A 26,253-nucleotide genomic window follows, 5' to 3' on the forward strand; every position below is an offset into this window, starting at 1 on the left:
AAGATTCACACTCAGATGGCTACAGTCACTTTTCACACTGTCATCACTGTCGTCACTATCAGTGCTGTCACTGTAACTAGCGTTCAGGAGAGCTTCGAGACTATAATCATTAATTGCAAATCGCCTGTTTAACCCGCTAAGACGGGGTTTCTTCCGGAGAGAAGGTTCTGAAACTTCACTGTTCTCTCTTGACATCGCAGAAACGTATGCCGACTTGTATTGGCTACAGAGATTGTAACTAACAATTGATCTGATGCCCGGATGGAGCATATGTTTAATAACACTATAACAATACACAGATAAGAGTTCTGTTTGTTTACATACATATTGGCGGAAATACGAGCTTTAATATTTGGCGCGGAGTGTGACGCACGTGTGTCGTCATCGGCACTGAGTGAAAGTGGAGTCGTGACGCATATATGTCGTCATCGGCCGCGAATGTGTTAATCACGGTAAAACAGACCACTATTCCTCATACAACGGATGACAAGGTCTACTAACTGCTTGTTATTCTGCAGAATGAGGGAGATGGTACTCGGAAGTTTTAGACTACAGCACAGATCAGCCAGGTCCAAGCATTCCATGGTAAGATGGCTACAGAAAGTAAACACCATGGAGGTGGAGTCCTCCCTTCAGTAAGTAGGGGACTGCGTTTCTATACCGTGGCCGCTCCAAAGACGACATAATACCACTGCTTCTGTATGTGAAACCAGTAGGGAAGACTTATGAAACTTAGTAGTTCCTTCAATCGTTCTCACTCCATCTCCCAATGAAACATAACCAAATGTTGCAGTTAAGAATGAATATCATTTGCTGGAACCTTGTAAGGCAATGGGGGTAATGTGACCACCTCCTTGGCGGCCTTACCAGCTAATTTGTTTCCTGCTATACCCATGTGGCTTTGCAGCCACAAAAACGTTGGCACTCCAACACCGAACCAGCAGGTCCTGGATCCGCTGCACCAGAGGGATGCAACAGGAAACATGCATCAATAGACTAACGAGCTCAAGGAGTCGGTATACAGCAGAAAGTGACAGCGCATACCGCAGAGCTTCAAGGAAGCTCTGCTGTGTACACGCTACAGGTTTCCGGGAGAGGAAAAAGGATCCTCCTGTTATCAGAAATGAACCCACAGCCTACTTTCGCTTCTGCACCTCAAACCATCCATGTAAATAAGTAATGAACCTGGATATCAGCCGCTGATATATGGAGATATCCGATTTGGGCTAGTGTGAAGATGCAGGATGATTTTAGTTCGTCATATAAATGCGGAGCGCAGGTACCTTACTTGGGAGTCTAACAAGACAAGGAACATCACACAATCTGTAACTGCTATACAAGCACATACCAACCGGTTGTGTTGTTCATGGATAAGCAATACAGCCGACAGTTTCCACTATGGAATACACAGGGATATCTTGGATGAAGTGGCATTTGCCGCAAATTCACAGAATAGGAAAATAGAGTTTGTTGGCATCTCAGATGTAGAGGTGGCACACCAGATTCAGCAAGCAGGCTACTAATGACACTTGTATGAAATACTCCTATTGTCAACCTAACTCCGCTGGCTTCACTTTGCTGATCCACATGCTACACTGCTGTTGTCTACTGAGGATAAAATATGTGCCCTATAAAATTGTAGGAGCACTGTGCGGACCGTCCTCCATGTAGTACTAAGAAACTTCTAAATATTCAATTCCTTAGCGCATTTGACTTTTAACTGACTTACATGCGGCTCCCACAATAATTTACTATCAAAAAGGAGCCCAAGAATCGTATGTGTCAACTACAGGAAGAGAGACCCCTAAATTAAGTTCAGGATAAGGGTGAAGAGTATGCTTCTGGCAGAAGTGAATGAGAGAGGTCTTTGCAGTTGAAAACCGAAAGCCATGTTCAAAGGTTCACTGTTCCACTCTCCTAATAGCTTGCTGTAATTGTCGCTCTGCGACTGACAAACTTTGTGAGGTATAATGCAGAGCAAAATCACCCACATATAGCGATGGCATCACTGCTGAACCAACAGCAGCTACAATACCATTTATGGCATTCGCCAACACAAAGTGACACTGAGAACCGATCCCTGTAGGACTCCACTTTCCTGAACATACTGTATTGCAAATATGCCCTCCTTACTCAGACAAGTAATAAACAGTGGGACAAAAAAATGTCAATAAAAACCGTCAAGTTATCTTGGAATTTCCTCTCATACAGGACTGAAAGGATACCATACTGCCATTGGGTGCCATTGGACTTTTCTAATACGAGGAAACAGTCACCAAATGCTGCTTTTGGAGAAATGTGTCCTGGATAAAACTCTGCAGGCGTACCAAGTGATCACCTTGGTAGTAGGACATAAGTCCTCTTTTCTCCAAATACCACACAAGTCTGTGATTCATCATCCTCTCAAACAGTTTACACAGACCAGTTAGTGAAATAAATAGGTCTGTAACTTCCTGCATACTTAGGATCTTAGTCAGGCTTGCGGAGAGAAATTACTATTCCCTCTTGCCACTGTAATGTAAGCTCACCCTCTATCCAGATTTTTCAGAACACTATAACCGTCCAAAAGTATGATCCCCCAATTTTAGGTTAGGAAATTTTCATAAAATAATTTTGTAATATAAAGTTGTGAATACCATGCGAGTTTCTTAAATTATGGCAGAAGAACATAGTGTTATAAAAATAATTTGTAGTTAGGGAATGTCATAAATGTATATCATTATATTCTGACTAATTTCAATTTGGGTTAGAGTCTGTACATATGGCATAGCAGTGTAGGTTGCTCAAGATAGTGCAACATGGGAAACAGTAACTATATCAGTAAAGACAGTTGAAGTCTGTTGAAATTGTTGCAACAAGTGGCCTGAAAACCCAGGGTACTGTCGGGAAGTATAGGTTGAAGATTGTAGTTCATCAATGTGGATGAACACGAGAGAGCGCTAATTTTCTTATCGGCCACTCTGTAGCCAATCTGACGGCTACAATTTTGAACGAGGTTGTGTAGATTGAGAGACTCCTGGAGATGTGTCGGGGAGAGCGTTGCTACTAAGTGAACTTTTGGAGACAATACAGCAACACAGAGCAAGACTGTATATAACTGTATATACAGTACATGTGCGCGCGTGCGACAGTAATCATTACCAGGTCATTACAAGTCTATTTTTCTGTGTTCGTTCTGTGAAGACGCTACATGGTGTTCATTTGCTCATTCATGCTCTTGGAGGATATAGTGTGTGTGGTGGTTTTTATATGTAATCTGGAGCTAATGTGTTATTTCACACAGAACTGATTATACTGACCTGTGATGGTTTCACTGCAGCCATCCTGTATTGTTTTCCAGGATGAATTTTACATCCTGAATTAGGATCCAGTGTTAATTTTCCACATCACATTTATTTAAAATCTGATATTACATTTTGTATGTACAAGAACTATTGCACTTGTTATGTTGTTAGCAGAAATGTTGCTTTAACTCTTTCGCCGCGGAAGTCGACTTTTGTACTTTTGTAAGTCGTACTTCCCTGTAGCATTTACTGCGGAAATCGACCTTTGTCGACTTGGTACTTTCCTGCTATATTTTCCACGTGCTTCTTTAATAATAATGCTATTTGCTTTACGTCCCACTAACTACTCTTTTACGGTTTTCGGAGACGCCGAGGTGCCGGAATTTAGTCCCGCGGGAGTTCTTTTACGTGCCAGTAAATCTACCGACACAAGGCTGACGTATTTGAGCACCTTCAAATACCACCGGACTGAGCCAGGATCGAACCTGCCAAGTTGGGGTCAGAGGGCCAGCGCCTCAACCGTCTGAGCCACTCAGCCCGGCGCGCGCTTCTTTAATAAAGGCGCATTTAATAATACAAACATCTATAGTCATGTATTGACTATGTACTAAGCATTGTTTGAAAACGTTGCCGCGAATACTGGACCTATGTTTACTTGTTAACTTTCACCCGCCCGCCAACATTCCTGTCAGCTGTCTGGCCGATAGCAGGCTTCACTCAGCAGCTATGAGCGAGCGGAAAAACATTAGTAATGACAGTGACAAAATCTTCAATCTTTTAGTGGCCAATTCTGATTCAGTCTGTTCAGTAAATTTGGACAATGAAACAAGTGATGATGTGCATAGTGATTGTTCGGAAGAAAGTGCCAACGAGGAAGATCTTCATTTTGTTCCAGACTAGTGGGATATTAGTGATGGCAATGAAACTTCACTAATGAGAGGAAGAATATTGTACAATAAGCTTCAAAAAAGGGCAATTAGTGCTCCTGACTTCAGAAATTCTGTCATAATTGGACTTCTACAAGAGTATCAGCTCAGTCCGCCGGCAAAACGAGGAAGACCTTCCCATTACATACCTCAAGCGCGCCTGACGGAGACGCACTTTCTTGGGGGAGCAGCAGGACAAGAGTCACAAACCTAATTGTGTTGTTTGTTCCATATTACCAGCAAAATGTTCAGAGAAAGGAAGGGGACTGTGCAAGAGAAAACAGACAGTATTTTTTGTAAGAATTACCCAGGGCAGCCTGCAATGTGTCCACTTCCATGTTCGGAGATGTATCACAGTAAAGTGTGTTTCAAGGTCAAATGTCATTGCTAGTTTGCCAAAGTTGAGTTAAAAATGGTGCAATGGTGTTGAATGTCACTAACCTTTAACAAAAATTTAATTTCAGTTCATTTGGAAAATACGAAAAAAAAAAAAAAAAAAATTCTGTAAGTGTCCTGTTTACAAATAGCGCAGCGAAAGAGTTTAATAAGATTTCTAGATTCAATTTTTAATGCAATCTCCTGCAGCCATCTGGAAACTCTGAATAATCATGCTCACAGCCTCAACAATAGCCAGTTTTGCTGAGCGATGCCATTCTGTTGCAGTGCTGTATGCACCGTAGTCTGAGTATCACTTCGTTTGCTAGTCAAAAGAGATTTTATCTTCGTGTCTTATACATAACATACTGCGTTAATCTTTTTTATTAAACTTATCTCAAGAACAGTTGAGATACACTGTGTGGAAGTTTCATGCCAATAAAACAGTAGCACAGAATAACTGAGTTTGTGATAAAGGCCTACTATGTGCACTTCGGCAACAAACTGAGAGATCAAGGCAAGCTGAAGTCACCACATAAGGCTTGTAAGATCTGTTATAGAGCAGTTATGGCACAGATGAACGGTGAGCAATCAGCTTTACCATTTGGAATTCTGATGGTGCGGCGACAACGTACAGACCACAGTACTCACTGCTATTTCAGCTCTGTGAATGTGAAGGGGTTTAACAGCAGGAACAAAAATAAGATTGTGTATCCAACCAATATTTTGTTTGCAAATTTACCCATTCCCTACGGCCCCGATTTACTAGTACTACAGAAAGTTTAGGCAAATGGAACCTCAAAATTAATACAAGGAAAACAAAAACCATGACAATATGTAAAGTCAAGGAAACACCTATAACACACTTCAAAATTGGCCCTGATAAAATAGAACAAGTGAAACAGTTTTGCTACCTACGAACCCTGATCACGAGTGATAATTGGAGCATATCAGAAGTCACGACGAGGATAGCAATGGCAAAGAGAGCATTCCAAGATAAAATGCATCTGCTGGCCAACAAACATATAGATATTCAAACTCGGAAGGCCTTTGCAAAAACCTTTGTATGGAGCGTGCTTCTGTATGGTTGCGAAAGCTGGACGTTAGGAATGCAAGAAAAGAAAAAACTAGAGGCAAATGAAATGTGGATCTGGAGAAGAATGCAGAGGATAAGTTGGACTGAAATGAAGAGCAATACCGAAGTCCTTAGAGAGATAAGAGAAGAACGGAATCTGATAACTGAAATTGAAAAACGGAAAATAAAATTTATTGGTCACATTCTGTGGCATGAGAAGTTCCTTTGTAATATCATTGAAGGAAGAATTGCTGGAAAAAGAGAAAGAGGACAACCCAGAGTGTCTTATTTCAAGAATCTGCTTCTGAGGATGAAGTGCAAGACCTACGCTGAGTTGAAACGACTGGCTCAAGATAAACAACTGTGGCTGCAGCGACAAGGCTTAGCCTTTAGAATATGATGATGATGATGACACAAGAACAATTACATGATTGTTGTTGTTCTGAATTTGATGCGAAAATGGCTGGCGCTACCTCTGACTGATTTCTCACCAGAATGTGTTTTAAATCAGCCCAACATTTTCGAGCAAAGTGTGTTAAATGACTTTGATCAAGATGTTGGTCTTACAAAGGAATCTGCTGAGATACTTGGGTCTGACTCCATGAAAGGAACATGCTGGTACCAGGGATGACGTACTATTGGTACAAACATTGTGAAGAAGAATTTGCACATTTCTTTCCTAAAGAGGAAACTTTGGTTTACAGCAACAGCATTCTGGAGGTTAAGATGGAACTAAGAGTATCACAGTAAGATCCTATCCAATGGAGACTTTTTATTGATACCTTCAAGCATAGTTTGAAGTGTGTCCTCCTTCACAATGAAAACAAACTGGCATGAGTTCCTGTTACATATTCAGTTATTATGCAAGAAACATATGGAAATCTTGGGAAGAAGCTGCATGAAATAAAGTGGCAAGTATGTGGTGACTTGAAAGTGATCGGTATTCTTTTAGATCTACAAGCAGGTTAAACAAAGCACCCATGCTTCCTTTGTGATTGGAACAGTCGAGCAAGGTTACATCACTGGACCCAAAAGGAATGGCCACGTAGGCAGTGGACAGTAGACTTGAAAAACAAAACAATAAAGTCTTGTTGACAAGTCTAATGTACTGTTACCTCTGCTTCACACCAAACTACGACTTATGAGAATTTGTTAAGGCTGTAAACAAAAAGTGAATGCTTTCAGTACCTGTGTAATCAATTCCTAGGCATCAGTATTGCCAAAATCAAATCCAGATAACAGAAAACTTCTTTCTGATGCTGATTTTGAAGACATTATGTGCACAACAGAACGACTGGCATTGAAAGCATTCTGGGACTTTCTTGGCAACACAAAGGATCCACATTACATATGGATGGTAGAGAGAAAGCTCATTCTTGCCAAGATTTAGGCTAAGGTATGAGCTTAAAAGGTGCACATTTTACATTCACATCTGGACTATTTCTCTGAGAACCTAGGAATGCTGAGCAAAGAGAAAGGAGAAAGATTCCACTAGGATCTAAGAGAAATGAAGCTAAAATTTGCTGGCAGATTACTGCTGTTTACTGAAGAGACAAAAACAATCTACAGCTCACAAGCAAAAAGTAATACACAGAAGTTTCTTAAAACAAGTCAAGATATCATAAAATTGAAACCACAGATTGTCATTCTAGAACATGTTACCAAGTAAAACAGTAACTGCAATGTGGTGTTTACAGAGACGTAAAAATAACACGGAAAAAATTCGTTACATGTGATATAGTAAATTAATCCTGTATATATGTATGTGAGAGTCTAACACATTCATTTTGATTTTGCAAAGGAACCTGATGTGACTGAGAAAAACTGATATTAGATCCAGATTCAGCAGCCTGAAATATGAAAAATCACTATTTGAGCATTATGCAATGATCAGAAAGTTTAAATTCGCAGGCCAGCGTTGTTCAATGCTTGGTCATTGTCATTTTCGACATGACATTCATAGTTCATTGATTCTACATTGTATAGTGAGGTGATTGGGATTTTTTTTTTTTTTTTTTTTTTTTTTTTTTTTTTTTTTTGCTTTGTGTAGTTATAGTATACAGTAACTTCAAAGCATGGTAATGGTGTTATTTTGTTCATGCAAAGGAGGTAAAGAAAGGGACAGCAAACTCATCCTTACAAAATTACATTCAAGCCTGGCCTTCAAAACTATGTTCATACATCTGTGAACCAAGGACGTGAATCAAGTGAGGGGCTGGACAAACCTTTGGAAGTAGTAGTTGGAAGCTAGGAGGACTCAAGGCGACAGTGAAGAGGAAGTGTGTAATTAAGGTTAGGGATGACCTTCACAAGGAAGAGGCATCCAAGTGTAAGGAAGGTTGTTGCACCTATCCAAACTAGATAAAGTGGAATTCTAGTAACATCAGGTAGTGCCTATTGGATTATTATCTTGAGATATATAATAAGTATAAATATATCAGAACTGATTGTGGTTAAATTGTGAGTATATTGCACATCTGTGGTTCGTCAATTTTGAAGACAATGGGTTTGTTTAAGCAGCAAGAGGAGTTGGCATCATCAAATGATTATTGTGGTTATTGTTTTGGGAGTAGATTCATATAGTTAAACTTATGGTAAGTCATCTTATTGGTGGAGTGAAAACCTGACATGCTACCCATACCTCAGGGTTAAATAGTAGTAAATAAGGTAAGGAAGCAAACTTGGAGCCTCGTCAGCCTATAATCATCCCCTTGGGAGAAACAGTTATTTCATGCTAAACAGAATTACTTATTTCTGCAAGTATTTTGCAGATGGGGTCCATTTTCGTCACCAATTTAGTTATTCACTTCATTACTAATATTTTATTCAAGTTTCAACACCCCAAAAAGATATATTAAGTTATCCTCGCTGGTGTGTTCCAACATCTGGTTATGGACATTAGCTGGTCCGGGAGCCATGTCCTTGCAAAAAGGCAAGGCGCTGCAGAGTTCCCACTCCTTCAAGTCTTTGGAAGCTTGAATGGCAAAACTATGACGATGTTCTGCTTCCCGCTTCAGAAACAGGAAATCAGGATGGTAATTCTCAGAACCAGATGCATCCGCAAACTGACTTCCTAGATGGTTAGCAACTGTGGGTAGTTGAGTGACTACACTGCCTGCAACGGAAATTTCCAGTACTGAGGATGGTTCTTGTACCTCCGAAATGCTTCTAAGTTTAGTCGACACAAGACGAAACATCTGACCCATTAAGCTTTCTTACTCTGTCAGATAAGAACTCGTGCTAAGACAAAGCTTTTTAAATGTTACCAAGCTGGCCACAGTAGGCTGCCTATGATAAGCATTTCTGAGCGTGGCATCATTCTTTTATAGCTACTGTAATTTATTCGTTCCATCAAGGAATGAGTTTTTGTTGAGGAGTTCCAGAAGAAGATGGAATGAAATCTTCAGCAGCAGCAACAACTATTGAATGATATAATTTACATCGTCTTCTATGTTCTGGCTACTTACGTCATTAAAGACAGTTAATAATGTGAACTTTGGCTAATCAGCACATTTAAGAAGCCATTCGGAAGAAGTCTCAATGGATTTCTGTTCCCAAAAATTAAGAATAACAGGGAAATGGTCACTCTCACAGAGGTCAACGTGTACATCCCACCGAAGCAGGGGGACAAGCGCACAGCTGCACAGACTAATGTCAATGCGGGAGAAGATACAGTAAGCTACGCTGAAATGTGTTGATTCCCCTGTATTCAAACTGCATAAATCCAGCTCTCCTATTAACTTTTCCAACTCTCTTCCTTTGGGGAAAGGTATTTCAGTCTCCACAATGGGTGAAGAGCATTAAATCACCCAATAAGAGGAGGTGGAAGCTGATCAATAAGATCAATTACATCATTGATATTAAGGGGCTGGCCTGGTAGGAAATAAACATTGCAAACTGTAGTTATGACAGGCAACAAAACATGTATCGCTACTGCCTCCCACTGGGTTCTTAATGGAACTGCCTCGCTGTAGATGTCAGAAAGAGTGAAAATACCAATGCTACTGGAAGACCCGTTGGCATAATACCGTTCCTCCAAGTGTAGTCGACAATATCTAAGGACATAGTGTAAAACAAAAGCTAAAGGTTTCCACCTATTCAATACTGTTTGTTGTAACCTTAAAAAAGTTATATATTTGATTAAACTAGTTTCGTTCTTACCAGAGACTATCATCAGTCAAAATCAAAGTCTGTCCATCCATTATCTAAAGGCTAAGCCTTGTCGCTCCAGCCACATCCCACGGTCTTCAGCAGTCCTTTTCATCGTGACATACGAAGCAAAACCCAGCTGAGTGATTATGTTCCTAAGGTATGAGAGACATGGTCTTTCTCTCGACTTCTTCCCTAGGACCTTTCCTTCGAAGACATTCTGGAGAAAGGTGTCATGTCGTAGGACGTGTCCAAGAAATTTAGCTTTCCTTTGCTCTATTGAATAAATTAAGGTCTGTTTCTCCTTAACTTATTCAAGATTTGGATAGTAGTCTTTTTTTCTGTCCAACTCGTCCCTGTTACTCTTCTCCAGAACCACATTTCAGCAGCTTCTAGTGTTGATTGTGCTTGTTTTTCCAAAGTCCATGTCTCACAACCGTAAGTTAGCACACTCCAAACAAAGGTTTTAACAAATTTCTTCCTGGTTTCAATTCCTATGTGCTTACAATACATTTTTCTTGTCTTGACACACTTTCTTTGCCATAGCAATTCTTTTGACTTCTGTCAGGCACTGATTATCATTGGTACTAATAAATACAGTAGAGACAATACGCGACACTCTGCGAGATATCAAGGGACAGCGATTAGAGCTCTGTCTAGCGGAGTGACCTGAGAGTTACTGATTCTGTCATAAGAGCACATGTATCTGTGAAGTTTTTGGGGTTATTTATGCGTTTGCATTTTGACATAAGTAAATAGTGGCGTGTGCCATTCCTTTATATCTCCTGTCAATATGAGTGGAAAGATATGTGCTGCGTTCGGCTGGATTAACTATGAAGTGCAGAATGATTTGCAGTCTTTCTTCGGTCTCTCTCGTGACAAGAAAATGTAAGTAAATACTGTGTTTGCATATATATTCTTCCAGTTACAAAGATATTTTTTTAGAAGGCCAAACTTCTGACCTTCGTGACCCATATTTTAACTGGCTTAAAATACAACAAGCTTATTTTATTGTATTAGTGCAGCAGTTAACCTTCAATACCAATGTGTTGTTGTAGGTGTGATCTGTGGGTTTTGATTTAATTCAAGAAAATGCATATGCATACGTGTGTGGCTGGTTGTGTTCCAAGTTACCCCATTTGGAATGCCGTAATGTGTTGTCAAGCACTGAAGAAAATATGGGTGATTTAAGAAATGTGATGATGCAAATTTGATTTACCATAATGTAATGGCAAGTATTGCTTATAGGGAAATTTTGAATGATTCTGCAGCCAAATTGATAGATTTTCTTTCTGTTAGTAGGCTTCAAGTTAAAATGAAAATTGTACAGCTCTTAAATGTAAATTCATTGAATCATGTGTGTAAGGAATGTGCCGATATTCTTTTTGACAAGTGTCCTAATGTGATGTACAATGCTTTTAAATGAGAAAAAAAAAAAAAAGGACAAATCCAGCCGTGAAAGTTTAGGCAGGTATGCTAAAGCTAAAAAAAGTAATGCATAAATGAAAGATCAAGCCCTTTCACAGCAGTGCATTTCACATCTTGATTATATGTCTAATTTCAGTCTTTAAATAATAACCTGTTACATAATTCTTCATTCATGTATCCAGAATTGCTTTAGCAACTTTGAAGTTAATATTTTAGCAACACTTTATTTCTAGACGTAATTTATTTATCCATTTCCGTATATACATTTCATTTGATATTTGAATTTAGCACAAATTTTCAGGTCACGCCACTAGGAGCGCCACTTGCAAATTCTCTCCCATTTTAACATGGCTAAATCCGGAAGTGTCGCGTATTGTCTCTACTGTATTTGGTAATAACACTACCCAGATAACAAAATTCTTTAACCTGATCTATTTTTTCACAGCGTAATTTAATGTTTGTTTTCAATTCAGTCTTATTCTTTTGGACGACCATCATGAGTATAGACAAAATTAAGCAAGCATGAAATTCAATGTAAGACAAGTAAGGATTTGAAAATCACTCATCAAAAACACATGTCCTGTGCAAGCTCTCAGCTTTCCTCCAATTTGAAGACTACACCTCACAGAAGACCAGGTGAAGTACTAAAATACCAGCACTTGAGGAATCTTCTAGAACTCAGCTCAGCTGAAATGTATGAACAGAATGATGTTGATGGGAAAGAGTTGAGATGTTAATTTGTTTCCAACATGAAAAAAAAAGAAAAAACATACGGTGGGGTTGAGGGATGTGGAATGGTAGCTGATTGCTGGAGGGAAAGAAGGGGGTTTCGAGTATATTTCTTTTTACTGAAAATAGGAATTAATAGATCAAACAAAGGGTTTGTTTTTTCAGTTATTTCATTAAGGTTGAAATCTGGATTAAAGAATTGATCCAGGTGGATGAAACATTTCTCAAGGATAGAGCAAAGAGCCCTTATTAACCATTTTAAAATTTTTTAGATCTTGATCTATATTCGTGAATTTATGGTTTGAGTCTATCATGTGTTTTCCCATAGCTGAAAATCTATTATATTTATACATGAATTTACATGTTCTAAGTACCTCATGTCAAAGTTTCTATCTGTTTGGCCGATATAGGTGGACGGATAGCTACTACATTTAAGCATTTAAACACCTGATGTATAGATTTTTTTATTATTATTGAGTTTGTATTGTGTAGAATTGATGCATTATTATTGTCTGTTTTAAAAGAGATTTTTATATCATGCTTTTTGAAAATGTTGGAAATCTGGTGTATCTGTGGATTATTACAAGTGAAAGTGGAAAATAAGGTTTTGTTAGTTTTTCCTTCTTTAGTCGGAGTAATGGAAAGTCGATGTCTGGCGTAATTTATTATTCCTTCCATGAAATTTTTATTATATCCATTGGCCTTGGCTTTGTTTCTGATGGTGTTTAATTCATGTACGTAGGTGGATCAAAAGGTTAGTTGCACTAACACGCCGCAGCAGCACGCTGTGTGTCGTAAACGTGGGCACAGCGGAGAAAGGGACAGACACTGCCCACATGTCTGTTAGGCAGGTCGATGTGGTGTCTCGTCTAGTATTGTGTGAATAGCGGCCAAATGCAATGGCGCGTCAACTGGAGGTTCACTCCAAATATGAGTTGCGTGTGACAATCCAATTACTATGGGCCAAAAGGAAGAATTGCACGGACATTCATCGTAAAATTAGTGCTGTGTGTGGGGAGCGGGCCATTTCCCGGCAAGGTATCGCAAAGTGGTGCCAGCAACTCTAAGCCGGACGCACAGATATCACGGACAACCATCGCGAAGGCAGGCCCGCAACGTCCAGGATCCGTGCAAAGGTCAACAGTGTGAATGCGATCATTAGACAGAACCGGCACATTAAACTGAGAGAAATGGCGACGCAGCTGAACGTGTTGTATGGCAGTGTGTTCGCCATTGTTCGCGAGGACCTTGGATATCATAAGCTGTGTCAAAGATGGGTCCAACGTCTTCTCACCGATGAGCACAAGGGATAACATTTCCAATCCTCCCTAGCATTTCTACAACGCTATGCCGCAGACGGCAACGGGTTTCTGCGGCGAACTGTCACAGGCGACGAAACGTGGGTCCACCACTTCACCCTCGAAATGAAGCAAACATCAATGGAATGGGTGCACCCCTCATCAACACAACGAAAGAAGGCTAAGGTTCAACCTCCAGCCGGTAAGGTTATGACAAGTGTTCTTTGACTGGAGGGTTTGCTGCACGTGGAATTCATGCCAAAAGGAACAACAATCAATGCGGCGTAGTATTGTCAAACGTTGCACCGGTTGCGGAAAGTGATTAAAGAGAAGCGCCGGGGGAAATTGAGCACCGGTGTGATTTTTGTTGCACGATAACGCAACACCTCACTAGGACTGCCAAACGAGAGAACTGTTGCAGAGTTTCAAGTGGGAGGTCTGGCAATATCCACCCAACAGTCCCTACCTAGCGCCATGTGACTTTCAACTGTTCGGTAAGCTCAAAACGGAGCTCGGTGGTCGATGTTTCCAGACCGAGGAGGAGGTGAACGCCGCTGTCTCCGAGTGGTTGCAGCACGCTGGAGGAAATTTCTATGCATCCGGCATCGACAAGTTGGTTGTGCTTACATAAAGTCAGCTTCATGGTCCGTATCGCACTTCAATAGATTCACAATTAAGTATTTATTATTTTCCACCTAGTCGATACAATGATTGCTTAAGGCAATTTGATGGTTAAAAGTGGTACATGTTTCATATATTATCAACATCTTCAGCCACATAACACTGTTTAGATGAAAAATATATAAACTGACAAAGTAATGCTTAAGAAGAAGTGTCCTTAAAATTAACATAAGATTGACAACATTAACACGTTCAGTACCTGCTTCTGAGCGGGACACTTGAATGCCTGGACCAGCCATATTCATGCCCGGCCCTCTTGACGTGCATCACTTAATATAATTTACATTTACTCCTAAACTATAAGTGTTAGAAAAATGATACTTTGTGCTTACCTGTAGTAAATATTTAAGGTGTGATATATGGTGTGATAGGTTTCAAAATACATCTAATTTTATACAGCCTATCTATATTTTCGGCATAACGATTACTGTCACCGAAGTGAAGAAATGAATATGAAGGAAGCGTATTCGGAACATTGTTTTAGAAAATATCGTAGTATGAATAACAGGGTCTTCGGTACAGTACATTTTTATATCAGGATTTTGGACTAATCGGTTTCCACGATTGCATGATCGAATTCTTTGTGAAAGGCCGGGGCACCGCACTTATCACTTGACTCGCGTATAGATTGGTCTGCTCACACATACTGATAAAATTCGTCATTCATGAAAATACTCACATAACTCAAAATATCCTGCTTATTTTCTATTTGAATGTTTATACCTGAAGTCTCTGTAAATGGTGGAACGGGTGGACAATAACTAGAATGATATGTATCAGGCACTTCACTTTTCTCTATAGGCCTATCGGATTCGGGAATCGCAATTTTCTCACACTCTCACTTTCACTATCTGAGTCTATTTCAGGAATAAGTTCATCACCAGAATAATCATTGTGAACAATATCTATTTAATCTTCCGTAAGAAACTTTGTATTATAAGCCATTATACTACACTCGGTAAGGACGACACGCACTGCATTGGAATCTCAAGTACCAAATTGACGCGCGAGGAAGTTATGAGATTTTCCAGCTAAAACTGCTGAGATAAACATGAGCCCACTCAACGCGAGGGTTATCTCAACAAGGTCAACCAACTTCCTGCTACAACCAGTAACGCTGACTAAGGTGTAAGAATGCATAGATGACTAATATAAACAGCATTGCTTCGCGCGAAACATTAAACGTCTTACGCTGTCCACGGCCCGCAGCATAGGAGCAAGCTTGAACGTCTTACGCCGTCCACGGTCCGCAATGAGTTAAAACAAACAAAAAACTCAAGAGAAAATATATAAATTATTTCTACAATTGAAAGCAGTCGTCAAGGAAACACTTGTACAATATTCCATAGAGAATATGTCCTAAATGAATATTCTTTTCTTAATAATTCATGAAAAAAGGTAAATTTATAAATTAAAAATTAAACAATTTATAAGTAATTGCCGAAATGAAGAAATCCAGATATCACAATGTGGCTCTTATTATTAAAGCAGATGAAAAGATAACTAATTCCTAGTTGTCAATTCTTATTAAGCCTGCTTTCCTTTGGAACAGTAACTCCTGTCATTGTGTCTGGTGTAACAATGATGATGTGTTCTTCCTTGCTCTTGCACCTGAGGAGGTGGAGGAGCGGGGGATATAGGTGTGTTTTAATGTTGTCAATCCTATGTTAATTTTAAGGACACTTCCTCTTGAGCATTACTTTGTCAATTTATATATTTTTCATCTAAACAGTGTTATGTGGCTGAAGGTGTTGATAATATACAAAACATGTACCACTTTTAACCATTAAATTGCCTTAAGCAATCATTGTATCGACTAGGTGGAAAATAATAAATACTTAATTGTGAAAGTTGGTTGTGCGTTCGCAGAAATGTTTGGAGTCTCTTGGAAACTATGTGGAAAAGTGACGTTACAGTGTATGTTGTTATACAGGGTGTCCACCAAATCCAGATTTTAAAATTCCCTGACATTTCCCTGTTTTCCAGACATAAAAACCATTTTTTTCCCTGACACAAAATGACAAAAAAGAAAATTATAAAGGAAGTATCAGTAATATTAAAATACATTTTTTAAAAAGCAATTAATGTGCATATTAAATTTCAAAACTTGGAAGTTTAATTTAGTCTAATTAATAAGTTTTTAAAAAAATGTACTACCATTACTGCTTCAGCAAAGAAATTTCTTCTTAGCCACCAATGACTGTCGAGTTTCTGCCATCATCCTCCGCTTCTTTTCTTCTAATTCTTTGAGCAACAAAACGGCCTTTCTCTTATTAATATATTTTTTTCTTTTTTTGCAAAGAATCTTCTACTTCCAATGCTTCACGTTTCTCCTTTAGATTTTGAACATACAAAGCATGAGCACTCCTTGCAGCATGGAGCATGTTCTTATTAATGGAGACCTTTTCAATTCCACCAGGGTTTGAGATAGCATCATATATTATTCTTTGTGCTACAAGGGATACTTGTAGCATGTCCTCAACTCTAATTTCTTTACTAAAAGGAAAACCACGTTCAAGTGAAGCATTTCCATTTTGAGAAATGAAGCCCACTTTACTGTTGGAAAAACAGTGCGAAGCCAAAAGTGATCTAACCTCTCGTCTTTAGAAGTCAAAGAATTCACTTCTTCTTTCCAAGTATCATTCTCACAAACAGAAGTGAACCCCCTTTGTACATGATCGGCTTCATTACCCGAGATCCATTTGTTTTCAACAAAGGCATTTAAAGCTATCTTTTGCAGCCTGCTGCTTACAAGCTACTTGGCTACACTTAGATCGAAACAAGAAATTCATTTAGTCAGTTTATATGCTAGCGGTCAGCAGACCCAGCCAACAGCTGGAAACTGCAGATGATGATGACTATGATATGCCAGCGGAGACCTTTCCAGTAACTTCTGGCATAAAGCTACTATTCCTCTTAGACAATCTGTGTAAAACGCTAACATATCTCTATCATTTAATACAGGAGTGCCATGAAGTGCTGCTTTAGCAGCAGAACCTATGTCAATTTTAGATGCGGGCAGAAGATTTTCTTTACTGTCTAAATTCGTTTTAGGACATTTTCTGAAGACTGCAGTAGACTTAACAAACCTTGTCATGACATTTATCATTAATAAAAGATTCATAAAGGAGTGAGGCAAATGGAAGATCTGTCTGAAACTTTTAGGATTTCTTTTACTGACATTTTATATGAATTGTGCACAGTATGGAAGCTACAAGATCCAATATTCAACAAAATAGGAGCATCTGGATTATCATTTAATAAATTACCAAAATTCTGAAGGAACCATCCATTGAAATTTGTAAGTTTTTTTAGATAGAGTTCTTGCTGTGCTTGCAAAAAAACCATTTAACAAATTTGAGGAGGTAGAGTGACCAAGAAACATGGAATCAAAATAAGAAGTGCATATTTCATTAGTATCACGATTGAAACTATGAACTACAAGATCCATTTGGTCCATCTGAGAAACTTTATTCAGTGATTCGTCAAACCCAACGGAGAAATGTGTGCACTTACTCAAGAACTTGTTTATGGAAATAGAGAGCTAAACCATGAATGATTCTATACGCAACTTTTGTTCTGTGCAGTTGAACTTTCGAAGTTGTTTCAGAGTCTGGAAACATTACTGGAAACAAACGTACACTAGCTTCATTGGCACGTAAAGAATGGTGTTGCATGACAGTATGCATGCACCATATAATCTCAGCTTTGGTTACTTGCTCTCTTGAAAGACAATTCTGTAGACATCTCGTTTCTGGTGAACCTTCTTTAATGGAAGAAGAAGAAGTGGAGTCATATGTGATATAGTTCGTTGTGGTAGCTGTGGCAGGCAGAGGGCAACTTGTGCGCGGCCAGGTATTATCTACTGAGTTTAAGTCTCTTTGTTACTTCACTATTCGAATGTTCCTTTTTTAAAATAACTTGAAAGGGATGATGAGAACTGGCTGAACTTGACACTACTGGCATGATCTTTCCTCCCATGTGACTTTTTAATGCCTGCTCCCCCATGTTGCTAACAGTAACTGATGTTTTACATATTATGCAGATTACAATATTATGCAATCTGCTGAAAATTTGTCTTGAGGCATGGGTTTCAACCATGTTCTGAAAGTACCATCAAGCAGCCACCTTTCATTAAATAAAGTTTTCCTTGACTTTGATGAAGATATTGTTAGCTGAAAAAAGAAGAAAGATAAGGATATTGTAAAAATCTTTTAAATAGCCCTAAATTCCGCACAGCTTTCTTCTAAATTGACAGTTCGTAAAACCTGTAAGCATTGCCTTATCTATGCTGCCAGCACTCTACTGCTTCAATAACAGCTGATGCAATATAACTGCGGCACACAGCCCTCATAAAATGTAAACCGTACTACAAAAATCACACGCGAATCACAAGTGAAAAATTTGCAAATCCTTCCAAGATAGTGCATGCACTTCCTAACAATATCCGACACAAACAAAAATAGGTACATTATTAATAAGAATAAAAGAAATAAATTATTCGCGACTAATGACTGGCATAGGAAGGATGTTATATGGCTGATCGAGACCACGGTGCCAATTTTTGCTGAGTCACATTCTTGCCACTTGTCTTTCATGAACTATACTGAGGTATGATACACGGACTAACTATATACTAACCAACACACGGATGTAAATACAATTCCATCTACATTGAACACTATTAAACCTATACCAACACACGGAGTGAGGTAGCTTAACCATATGGTGATGTAGACAATACAATAAATTGTCAGCCAGGTTTTGAAATTGCACTCAACCGATATAAATCGATATGAATGGCAGCTTGAGATTGGCTGGATCAAGACCGAATACATCCAAACATACTTCACAAACTCAAAACCTCTTAACCAACAAACAACCTTAATCCTTTTTTTAACGTCGCAACGACACAGATAGGTCTTATGCCGACGCTGGGACAGAAAAGTCCTAGGAATGGGAAGGAAGCGGCTGTGGTCTTAATTAAGGTACAGCCCCAGCATTTGCCTGGAGTGAAAATGAGAAACCAAGGAAAACCATCTTCAGGGCTGCCGACAGTGGGATTCGAACCCACTATCTCCTGAATGCGAGCTCACAGCTGCGCGCTCCTAACCGCACGGCCAACTCGCCCGGTAACCTTCATCTCACAATGTGATGTCACTATTTTAAATCTTGTTCTGAATTCACAAAATTACACATGATAATACAAGCTACAAGTCGTGCCTCAAAACTTCCGAACCCCTCAAGCGAAAGATAGGTTGGAAACTCAACGTGGCGCAGCCCAAATGGTGTTATGATGCACTACACATTTACATAAGGCTTACCTACGTCAGCGCATTTAATAATAATAATAATAATAATAATAATAATAATAATAATAATACTCATTTGAGTGCTCATGATTATTATTAAGTTGAAGAGAATTTCACACTTTTCTGCATTCAGTCAGTGTTTTGTGTCTGTTTTTACATTTTACGACGTAGTAACTATGGCACAAGTCATTACATAGTAAACAAACAGAGTCATCCGTTGGGTTGTGGAATTTTGTCTATATGCATATATTGTTGTGGAAACCATGCATTTAAGCTATTATAAAAACTGAGAACGCAATATAGGCCAAATTCATCAAGCTCGCCATTCCTCAACAACACAGAATATTCAACAGTAAGCAGATCAAAACATTGAAAATTCAATAAATCTATCATATAGCTATTGATATTATTGGTTACTTCACATTCGAGATCACACTTTATTAACTTTTCATTACGATTTATTCCTGGCATAAAAGATATGCCCTAGAGTAATGTTATAAAAACTGAAAAATGTGTTTATATTACATAGATCTGGCAGAAGAATGAATTTCCAGAATTTTTCCTGAATTCCCTGACATTTCCAGGTTTTCCAGTCATTTATCGAATTCCCTGACATTTCCCTGTTTCCCAGGTTTTCCATACGGGTGGACACCCTGTTATAGTCGTGTTGCTGTTGTATAGGTGGTGTAATAAATGGCCATAACTGGGAAGTGCAACTTATTTTCTGATCTGCCATCATATAAGATCTTTTTTTGACATTGAGATATTGTATGCATGATGAACCATGCGGTAGTATGCGGCACGTTTGTGGACTTGTGAATGTTAAGTCTTGATGGATGGTGTTTATAGTTTGTGTAGGTTTTTTATAAATTTTGTAGCTAAGGGAATTGTGGTGTCTTGAGATAGTAAAGTCTAAAAGTCTAAAAAATTGATTTTATGATCAGTTTCTGCTTTTAGAGTTAATTATATATATCGATCAAGTACGTTTAAGTTTGAAAGTGTCGACTAAGTTCTCAAGGTAGATTTCAGCCAAGATTCCCAAGGTCGGTGACCCAATCGCTAGACCATTTTATTGGTATATAGTGTTGTTAAAATTAAAATAATAGTTATTTAAAACAAATTTTAAAATAGAAGTAAATTCAAGAATTTCAAGTTTACTTAATTTACTGTACTTTGTCAAATTCTGTTGTATAATGGAACAAACTTTGGATATGGAGATGCTAGGATACATGGTAAGGATATCGAATGAATGGAGTGGTTAGGTTTGATTTTAAAAAGGTCAATTTTGTCAACTACTTTGGTGTTTCTAATAGATTTGTTGGCTAGAAAATGGTAATAGGCAGATGACACTATAGTTATAATGGATGAGAACTTAGTCAATGCTACCATCACCCTTTCAAACTTAAATACACTTGAACCAGATAAATTCACTTTAGAATCAGAAACTGAACATAAAATCAATTTTTCATACTTAACTATCTCACGACACCACAATTCCCTTAGCTACAAAATTTATAGAAACCCTACACAAACCACAAACACCATTGATCATCAAGACTCTTTACATCCACAAGTCTACAAATGTGCTGCATACAACAGCATGGTTCAACATCCAATGTAAAAAAAAAATCTTAAGAGACCTACATGAATTAAACACCATCAGAAACATAGCCAAGGCCAATGGATATAATAAACATTTCATTGAAGGAATAATGAATAAAGTCAGACATCGACTTTCCATTACTCTCACTAAAGAAGAAAAAACCAACAAAATCTTATTTTCCACTTTCTCTTTTAATAACACTGACCTGCGAATTCAAACTTTCTGATCATTGCATGAAATTTACACAGTGATCTTTTATACTCTGCGCATGGTGTTGGAACTGAAGCAAGTTTTCCCCTATTACATCAGGTTTTTTGCAAATTCAAAATGAAAATTTGATAAATATGCAGCACGCGCACATGCTAGATCACTATCATCACATGTAAAGAACACTTCTTTCTTATTAATTTCACCCATCTGAATACTCCTATCTTACACTGGTATACTTACGAACATAATATAAAAATATGTAGTGTATTGTGTTAACAGATCTGTAGAAAAACACAGCCAAATGGACTAAAATTTACTACACATTAAGCCTCAATGTACTGAGAGAGGATGGTAAGTCTACAGTTTCAATTTTATAATGTACTACCTTAGTATTAAAAACGTCTTCGGCCTGCTTTTCGTGTATGAGGAGTAGTTGGATCTTCTCTCTTTAGTAACCAGCAGTAATCTGCCAGCATGTTTTGTTTCATTTTCCTTGATATATGTGTTCCATTTCCAGTAGATCCTGATGGAATCTTTCTCCTTGCTCTTCGCTCAACATCCCTAGGTTCTCAGGGAAATGGTCCAGGCGTGAATGTAACGTGCACTTTCAAGCTCATTTTGCAGCCAAAATCTTGGAAAGGAACAAGCAATCTATCCACTATTTGTTTGTAGGCTGAATCCTTTGTGTTTCCAAGAAAGTTTTTGACCACATTCCAGAATGCGGTCCATGTCAATCACTCTGCAGCGCACATAACGTCTTCAAAATTAGCATCAGAAAGAAGTTTTCTGATATCTGGACCTGTGAAAATACCCTCCTTGATTTTGGAATTGCTGATGCCTGGGAATCGATGACACAGGTACTGAAAGCATTCACCTTCATTGTTTAGGGCCTTAACGAATTGCTTCATAGGACCTAACAGTATTTTGCTCTTGTGAACACGAGGTTCTTGTTTTTTTCGACCCTACAATCTACGTGGCCATTCTTTTTGCTCGACTGCCCCACTTGCACAGAAAGCAGGGGTGCTTTATGTAACCTCCTTGTAAACCTAACAGAATACCTATCACTTTGAAATCATCACACCACACATTTGCCACTTGTGTTCCTGGTACTTCAGTTGAGACCTGTGGAGAATCTCTTTCAAAGAAATGTTTAATTTATGATGTAAAATGTTGCTGTAGAATATTTTATTTTTATTCCCTTTATCTACCTAAGTAACTACTAGATTGTATATTATTGTTCAGTGATATTTGGTAATGTTCCGGAAATGTTGTGACGCGGACTTTTGGAACAGGGTGTGTTGGACCCTGTCGATTCTAGAAGCATGTCTTTACTAATTCTGGAAGATGGAAGGTTTGCGATTAGGGTTTGCCATGTTCTGGAATATTGTGAAAACATCGCAAAGAGTTTTGATTGGTGGATGGGAAAACTCGTGTGGTCTGATTGGTCACTCGGTAATCACACCGGGGCCAGCCTCGCCTTTTTAAGAGAGTGAGGCGAGATTTTGTGGTCTTTCGTTCGCACGTCAGTCCAGCGATCAGAAACACGTCTGCGAATCTTCGCTCCCGGGATGGGCTACCTTGGGGTAAGCACTGTTGGTTTCAGTTCCACCTTAATTTACATTTAATATTCGCTTTATTTTCACATAGGAGTTTGCCCTACTCACCCAGACTCGCCATTCAATTTCTTAGATGCCTTAGAAAGCGCGCTAACTTTCATTTAATACTGTATTTGTATCCTGTGGTTCCTCTTAGCCTCAAAATTGTATTGTAGAAGTTGCATTATGTTAAGATATCTGTGGTTAACCTCTTGTCCTAAAAGCAAAGCTCTTGGCAAACTACATGTAATTTGTATTTCGGATATAGCATAACTGGATCGTTGGGATAGGTGGATTTTGTTCCTAATTTCTTCGTAATGTTTATTTTGGAAAATAATATCTTGAATCATCAAGGGATCACCACTGATTTTTCTGGAAACCCGCAACCTTTGTATCCTGATGGCCCTGGTAGGTTTCCCAGACTCGCCCCACATTCCTTTATTATAGTCGTCATGTTGCCCAACCTGATGTTTATTGGTTTCTATTGGCGCAGTTCATCTGATGTCTCATTGTGTGTTAAAGTTTTAAAGTGCCGTGTAATTTGTTTTTTTTTTTTCCCCCCACCTTTTCTTAACCGTGTATCGTGTAACCACTGGAAACTGGTTATAAGTTTACACAACAGCATTTCGAGATTTCCGTATATTTCGCGCATAATAACTGAATAAGCACCGGGAATGGATGCAAGTTTGTTTTCATTGTGAAGAAAGACGCACTTCAAACTAAGCTTGGAGGCGTCAATGAAAAGGCTCCAGTCAATAGGGTCATACTGTGGTGTTCCTAGATTTAAGATAACCTCTGAAATGTTGTTGCAGTAACATAACCTCCGAAAAAATACTTGTTCGCGATGTCTGTACCAATAGTACATCGTCCTTGGTGCCAACATGTTCCCTTCACGAAGTCTACACCAGAGTAACTCTGTCGATTCCTTTGCAAGGCCAAGATCTCTAACAAAGTCATTTAATGCACTTTCCTCAAACAGTCTCAGTTCTTTTTCAACACATTCAGAGCAGAAATCACAGTAAGAGTTAGTGCCCACCATTTCTGCGTCAGATTCAGGAGGGACAATCCTGTAAATGTTCTGGACGCTGTGGTACTGGTGTATCAGGGCCATGAGGAACAGGTAAAATTGCAGATCGAATATTGCTTGGATACACCGAGTTACCTTTGTTACTGCTGTTAAATCCCTCCACATTCACAGAACAGAAGTAGCAGTGAGTACTGTGGTCTGGGAGTTCTCGCCAATAACAGACCAACTATATTGGTATTACACCACTGGAATACCGAATGGCAACCGAATTCGCTTACTGTTCACCCATTGTCGTAACTGCTCTATACAGGTTCTACAAACCAAAGTAGGCATAGTAGGCGTTTCTCACAAACTCTGTTATATTGCGCTGCTGTCTCATCAGCACAAAACTTCCACATACATAGCAGAATGCATCTGGGTTGTTCCTGCAGCCACGTCATGGCATGTTGATAGATGTAAGTTCAATAAAAATATTAACACAGTACATCACTCACATATAAAATGCTTATGAAGACAAAAATCTCTTCTCACTAGCAAGCGAAACACAACTCAGACTAATCAAAATCGACTTTCAACCTATTAGGTTGTGTTATGTACTTTTAGTGTTGAAGAGATGTTAAGTACGGAACAAAAATATCCAACCGGACACCAGTGGTAATCCAACCCACAACCTCCTGATTTCGCGTCAGTTGCTCTACCAATTGACCTACGGTGGCCTAGGTCATCTTTGTTCTGTTAGAAAGGATCTAAGCTACAGGCACTACTGACATCACACTGTAGTGTGCATTTAAATCGCCCCTTGAGTGCTAAGTCAATGCCCATTTTTCTTCTGTACTCAACATCTCTTCAACACGTACTAAATGTACGTAACACGACCTAATAGGTTGAAAGCCGATTTTTATTATAATGCGGTTGTGAAAATTCAATATTCAACACCTGACTGTCTCGGACGAAGTACAAGAGAATGATGGCACTCGGCCAAAACCACGCGTTGCAGGCTATGTTGTACATAGCTGCTGGCTCTACACTCTGAGGGTGATAATACAGGACTACGAGATGGCTGGAGGACATCGAATTAATAAAATAATAAAATAAATTAACAAAAGAATATGGAAATCTAAATTAAATCAACACTCAACAACATAAGAAGTGCATTAGTAATATAGGATTTTTCAGATAATGTGAGGTGATGGGGAAAAATTAACATCGGATCCTGATTCAGGATGCAGAAGTTATCTTAAAAAGCAATACAGGATGGCGGCAATGAAACCATCACAGGACAGTGTAATCTGCAGATACACCCGATTTCCAAGATTTAAAAAAAAAACATGTTATAAAAATATCTTTTAAAACACACCATAACAATGCATCAATTCTACATAACACAGACTCAATAATAATAAAAAATTCTATAGATCAGGTGTTTATATGCTTAAATGTAGTAGCTGTCCGTCCATCAATATCTGTATCGGCCAAATAGGTAGAAACTTCAACATGAGGTACTTAGAACATGTAAATTCATGTAAATATAATAAATTTTCAGCTATGGGAAAACACATGATTGACTAAAATTCTTAAAAATCCAAATTTCAACCTTAATGAAATAAATGAAAAAACAACTCATTTATTTGATCTATTAATTCCTGTTTTCAATAAAAAGAAATGAAGTACTCAAAACCCCCTTCTTTCCCTCCAGCAATCAGCCACCATTCCACATCCCTCGGCCCCATTTAGGCTTTTTTTTTTCCATGCTGGAAACAAATGAACATCTCAACTCTTTTCCATCAACATCATTCTGTTCATACTTGTTTCAGCTGAACTGAGTTCTAGAAGATTCCTCAAGTGATGGTATTTTAGTACTTGAACTGGTCTTCTGCGAGGTGTAGTCTTCAAATTGGAGGAAAGCTGAAAGCTTGCATAGGACATGTGTTTGTGATGAGTGTTTTTCAAATCTTTACTTGTCTGACATTGAATTTCATGTTTGCCTCATTTTATCTATATTCATGTCTTGCCTTAACTTTCATTGTGACTGATGATGGTCTCTGGTAAGACCGAAACTAGTTTCAACAAATATATGTAACTTTTTTAATGGTACAACAAACAGTACTGAATAGGTGGAAACCTTTAGCTTTTGTTTTACACTATATTGCTCTTCAATATGGAATAATAAGAAATTTATTACCTATGATATCTCAGGACCGTATTATGATCTAGTCTGAGATTAATTTCTTGGTAACTTTCAGCTGGCGCAGCTCAGATGTTTGTCATAACTGTTCCAATTCCACTGTAACAATGAGCTAGGGGCTTTACGTCGCACCGACACAGATAGGTCTTATGACGACGATGGGATAGGAAAGTCCTAGGAGTTGAAAGGAAGCGGCCGTGGCCTTAATTAAGGTACAACCCCAGCATTTGCCTGGTGTGAAAATGGGAAACCACGGAAAACCATCTTCAGGGCTGCCGATAGTGGGATTCGAACCTACTATCTCCCGGATGCAAGCTCACAGCCGCGCGCCTCTACGCGCACGGCCAACTCGCCCGGTTTAAGGAGTTTTAGGTTA

The 26,253-nt window shown here is 38.7% G+C and overlaps 1 protein-coding gene across 5 annotated transcripts in view; it reads right to left on the minus strand.

The window, feature by feature from the left end:
• The window catches only part of LOC136862759 (probable ATP-dependent RNA helicase DDX43), a 272,457-nt gene that overhangs the window by 188,471 nt on the left and 57,733 nt on the right, over positions 1-26,253 (minus strand). The gene's annotated exons all lie outside the window — the stretch shown is intronic.

Source organism: Anabrus simplex, chromosome 1 (assembly GCF_040414725.1).
Source record: "Anabrus simplex isolate iqAnaSimp1 chromosome 1, ASM4041472v1, whole genome shotgun sequence".
Classification (NCBI taxonomy): domain Eukaryota; kingdom Metazoa; phylum Arthropoda; class Insecta; order Orthoptera; family Tettigoniidae; genus Anabrus; species Anabrus simplex.